Source organism: Aegilops tauschii, chromosome 2 (genome assembly GCF_002575655.3).
Source record: "Aegilops tauschii subsp. strangulata cultivar AL8/78 chromosome 2, Aet v6.0, whole genome shotgun sequence".
NCBI lineage: Eukaryota > Viridiplantae > Streptophyta > Magnoliopsida > Poales > Poaceae > Aegilops > Aegilops tauschii.
Window position 1 is genome coordinate 12,941,667 of NC_053036.3, and position 6,000 is coordinate 12,947,666.

Genomic DNA, 6,000 nt, shown 5'->3' on the forward strand with positions numbered 1-6,000 from the left:
AATTCAATCTGGCCAAGTCAACTTTGCCACTATGAAAATCATCTAAAATTTCTTTTAAGTCTATCTTGAGCAACTCCCAAAAATGCTGGTAGAAATCTACAGCAAATCCATCAGGGCCTGGACTTTTGTTTTTCTCCATGTTGAAAACCACATCCCTGATCTCTTCTACACTAAAAGGTTTGATCAAATCAGATTCTTCCTGTGGGGAAATACCCTCAGGGTTTTGGATGTCCAAGTTAATGCTAGACTTGTCAGCTTGACCAAATAGGGTTTTATAGTAATTGGTAATGTGTTCCATGAGTTTAGCATCACCCTCAATGAGCTCCCCCTCATGTTCTAGAGTTGTTATCCTATTTTTCCTTCTTCTGCCATTAACCTTGGCATGGTAGTATCTAGTGTTAGAGTCTCCCTCCTTTATCTCTCTATCTTTATATCTTTGCTGCCATTTAATTTCCTCCATCTTAAGGATATCTTTCAGTTCTTTCCTCCAATTCTTCTGAATCTCTCTATCTTGTGCACTAAGACCATTATTTTCAGCTTTTTTGTCTATCTCATCTAATAGCTCTAGCAATTCTTTCTTCCTTTTTCTGTAAGCAGCATTTGCATTGATAATCCATCCTCTGATTTTCTGTCTAATGTTTCTCATTTTAATTTGCCACCTGTCTAAGCTAGATCCTTTACATTTAATATTCCAATTTTTTTCCACAAAATCTTTAAACCCTTCCATAAGCATCCAGGCATTTTCAAATCTGAAAATGGACTGGCTTTTTTTGTGGTCACCAGTGTCTAACAACAAAGGGGTGTGGTTAGATATCTCCCTTTCCATGGCATTCACCATGGCCAGGGGGTATTTGTCTTCCCAATCAGGGCAGATTAAAATTCTGTCAAGTTTCTCATATGTGGGCTTAGACAGATTATCTGCCCAGGTGTACTTCCTTCCATTCAAAGGGAGGTCTCTGAGCCCAGCATGTTCAATAATAGCATTAAAGATAAAGCTAAAATGATCCAGTCCTTCAGGTTTGTTCTTTTCAGAACTGTTTCTGATAAGATTAAAGTCACCTCCAATCACACAAGGTTGTGGATTATCTTGATAAAATCTAGAAAGCTCAGCTAAGAAGGCTGCTTTCCCATCTTTTTGAGCATCACCCTAAACTGTAACTAGATTCCAGCTAAATTTAGCTATTTTGTCAAACAAATGAATTTTAACAAAATAATTTCTCTTTTCTACCTGTATCACATCAAAACAGTCATTGTTGATCCCTACTAAGATTCTACAAGATTTCCCTCTAGGGGCAATCCATTCCCAGAGGAAATTTCTCCCTCCAGCAAGGTTATGCAACTCATTTTTTGTAAAATCACTTTTAATAGTTTCCTGGAGTCCAACAAAATCCAGTTGTTTCTCCAGGATGGTATCTCTAATAAAATTCTTTTCAATATCTTGCCCAATTCCTCTCATATTCCAAAATAGGCCTCTCATTTTTTTCCTTTTATTTTTCCTCCCCTTGTTCCCTCCACTCAAGATGGATTTTTCTCCAGCTCCAAAGGCCGGCATCACACCTCTCATTTTTCTGTTACTAGAAAAAAATCTTTTTTAATTTATCATAGTGTTCTTGTTCTACATCATCCCCAGTGTTATCTCCTTCTGAATACAAATCTTCCAATTCAACATCTCCAATGTCAATGAGACTTGGAGAGTCATCTTTTTTCTCCTCCCTATTTTTATTAATTGAATTTTGGATATATATATATATATATATATATATATATATATATATATATATATATATATATCTTCTACCCTGTTCCATATTAGAGATTAGGTCTAGATTATGTGCAACCAAATCTAAAGCACACCCCAAATCAATCCCAACTTTGCTTGCCATATCATATAAAGAAATTTTTTCATTTGAAAGAGTAGAGCTCTTACCATAATTTTCTTTTTCAGCAGCCCTTTCCTTGGCCAGATCTTCTATTTTAGAGTCTTTCTTGTCCATGTTTCTGTCACTTCTTCTAGTAGGTCCATCTTTATCTTTGTCCTTGTCATTTTCCTCCTTTTTGTGAATTCCTAATTTTGAGCCTAGGGATTCCATCGAGTCTTGGCTTGCTGAATAATCCACTGGTTCTGCATATGCATCTTCAGCAATGTGGTCCTGTGGAGTTTCAGACTCAAGCTCATTTTTCTCACCTAAGTCTTCTCCATATATATCTTTATCTTCCCAAGCATCAATTTTTTCCATGCACTTGTTAATAAGCTCTTGTTGGCCTTGAATCATTTCTAGCAAATTCTTCTTCTCTATTTCCCAATTAGTATTCTTCTTTTCCTCCACAGCTCTCCAGACATCATTTCTGCATCTGATTTCTTCAACCTCTTGGAATTTTTTTAAAACTTTGTCTAGCTCAACCTCAACTTTCTTTCTCAAACCCACTTCCAACAGGTAATCTTTCTGTATCTTCAATATTTTCTCATTTTTCTGTTGCATTTTTTCAAATTGTTTGAGCCCCACACTTCCCAGAGAGATATTTTCCTTAAACCCTTCTGATCCCATTTCTCCAATCTTAATTTTTTTCTGGCCTCCCATTGCTATTTTGTATGATTCAGTCTCCATGTTCTCAAACTTCCTTTTTTCTTCATACCACCCCTGTTCAACCACCTCTTCTAACTCCATACTGATTATGTAAATCATCAGGTCCTTGTCAGTTATCTCAGTATGGTGGGGTATTTTTTCATAATCTCTGACTCCCACTTTAGCACTAATTTTTTCTTTCAGGATAGTGGTCATATCAATTTCTAAGACAGGACCAATAGAAACAGCCACCTCACACATTCCAAAAAAGTGCCTAAAGCACTCAAGGATTTTTCCAAACTGTACCCACACCGTGTGTAGTTTGACAACGGCCTGAGTGTCATAGGTCCAACTGTCTACATTGATCACAGCATTGGTTCCCAGCAAGTTAAAGTTTCCAAATTTGTGGAGCTCTGTCAGCTTCTCTTGCTAGGGAATCTCATCAAATAAGCTCTATCTCCATGTTTTTTGCATCTCCACTGCCAGTTCCAACTGAACATGTAATTGAAACCCTCCAGGAACTGTGTTTCATTGATCTCCCCTGAAGAAATGTGCACAATGGCCATAGGATTAGTCTATTCACTACTGACCACCTCTTTAGAATTCTGCACCAGCAGCACACCAAGACCTCTGGTAGCATATCCAAGAAACTTTGGGGTAGGTTTGATTTGCTTCAGCCATGCACATTCCTCAGTAACATGGGAGTTCTTGCCACAAATGATGCAATTAGGAAACTTGCAGTCTCTAGTCAGATGTCTGGTGTCTTTGCACTTATTGCAAATCATTCTGAAGTTACCCCCAGCTTTGTTTTGATCCATATTCTCTCTCTGCCCAAACCTGTTGTTCTGACTCCAGCCTTTCTGCCCTTGTTTATTTCCCATATCTACATCAACTTCACTTTTTCCATGTATTCTTTCCCTCCAGCAAGCACTCTTTTGGTCTCATCAGGTAAATTGCCTTGACTGCTTCCAGGGAGGACAACGATTCCTCCCCCAGATGTGCTTTCTATCTTTTGTTGGGCCATCTGGGCCATCAAGGCCCCAAACCACTGCTGCTGTTGGATCAGATCAAAAGGAGAAGCCAGTGCCGCGACATCATCTTTGCCCTTAAGCTCCCTTTTCATATGTTCCTCTTCCAATCTCTTCACAGTTTCTTCCTTGGAGCTCACAGGCAACCTCAGATCTGCCATCTCTCTCTGCTCTTCCTCCCCCTGCTGATCAGATTTCCTCGATCCTTCTCTGTATCCGAATCTCCCACCGCCTCTCTCATTGTTGGGGTAGGTCTCTCTGAATCTATCTAGGTCCTCTTCCTTCCTTCTATACTGGAAACTATCTCTTCCCCTCTATTAAATCTTCCTCCTCCCCGATATCCACCAGGCCCTCGGTTCATCTTCTCTCCTTCTTCCCTCTCACCAAGCGGCGGCGTGGGAAGGGGAAACCCTAAGTCCTCAAGGGGGTCACACTCTCTCTCAAAGCAGAGGAGAGGCATACTATTTATAGGTAGGAAAGCTCGGGAAAGCGTATTGCTAAAACCCGCTTCCCCTTTTGTTTTGTCCACTTTTTCCATGTCTTTTTTTGATGTATTTTCGCCTCAATCGGGGAGAGACATCTCATTTTTACTCATCGTCTCATCAGGAATTATAACATGGCATCCAATAAAGACCATATCATCTAGATACACTTCTTCGCTAGACCAGAAATTAGGAATATGCGCAAAATTAACACTATTCATTTTCTCAGCCATATAAATGCTTCTTCTAGCCAGGTCTGGATCGACCTTGCAACTTGATTCTCTAATGGAACTAGTGCCATCACTCTGAGTAATTTTTCTGGCAGAATTGCTGTAGGCAATATCTCTCATATTCTCTCTATTTTTATCCTCAATAGCCCCCATCATTTTTGGATCTGAAGAAATTTTCTCATAATCAGAACCCAACCATGATCTAGTTTCATTTTTATCCCCATTCCTACCAGTCAATCGACTCTGTTTGTCCTATACCAACATGTAAATAAATTTTCTATGAACATACATAAAGAGCAAATTTCACCAAGTGCCATGTTGATTCTACCTATTTTTCAAGAGTCATTCCGTCCTTGGTGCTGAGGTTTCAAAATGGTTGAAGGCCATTCCTCCTATCCTTGCAAGCAGTTTCTTCAGGAAAAATATAATGACGATGTCCAGCTATATCGCCGTGTAGCTTACAAGTCTGTTGTAGGATGTACTGCGGTTTGCGGATGGATTCATGTTCTTGGCTTGGCGGTATGGTCACCTTTCAGTTTCTTTGCTCTCAGTTGCAGTTTTGTATGCTGAAAATGTAATACGGATAGGTAGTGTGGGCAGACTTTTTGAGATTGAAAGCCTGGGGGAAGAGTTCCCATTGAACTGATTTTGGATCGGGTTGTCTTATCAATTTCATATGAATTGAAACTGGGTGCTGATGCTCCTCTTATCGGGGTAGAGTTCCCCTTCAAGTTCAATGTGCGTGTGCTGGAGGATGCACATCTCAAGGCGACGGGAACCCGATGACGCGGCTATAATGAATTGTTTCTTTTTCCCTTTTTTAAACTAGATAGACTAAAATGGTGTTGGGGATACAAATAATGTTGGGTGTGGCATCAGGACAAACAAAACGACCAATCTCAAGAGAAACAAAAGTTGTAGTGATAACCCACAAGTATAGATGATCGCAACCGTTTTCAAGGGTAGAGTATTCAACCCAAATTTATTGATTCGACACAAGGGGAGCCAAAGAATATTCTAAGTATTAGCAGCTGAGTTGTCAATTCAACCACACCTGAAAAACTTAATATCTGCAGCAAAGTATTTAGTAGCAAAGTAGTATGGAAGTAACGGTAACAGTGACAAAAGTAACAGCACCAGTTTTGTAGCAATTGTAACAGTGGCAACAAAAAAGTAACATAGCAAAGATCAATCTGTGAAAAGCTCGTAGGCAATGGATTAGTGATAGATAATTATGTCGAATGGCATTCATCATGCAATAGTTATAACCTAGGGTGACACAGAACTAACTCTAATTCATCAATATAATATAGGCATGTATTCCGAATATAGTCATACGTGCTTATGAAAAAGAACTTGCATGACATCTTTTGTCCTACCCTCCCGTGGTAGCGGGGTCCTAATAGAAACTAGGGGATATTTATGCATCATCAGATTCTCCCAGCATCGATTTGATGTCAGCTCATTATCATGATTTATCTCTTAAATTTATCATGATTTATCTCTTAAAACAAAAGTTTACAGAGTGTAGTCTCTCCACCTTCAGTACCACATTGCTAGTTTATTCAGTGTTGATTGCTTGCCCAAGAATAATACTATCAGGTTTATTTTGGCCCGAAAAAAGAAAAGTGTAAGTGGAGCCTTTTTGAGCCGTAGTGTTAAATTACCACTACTCTACTCAAGAAGTTATATTTAG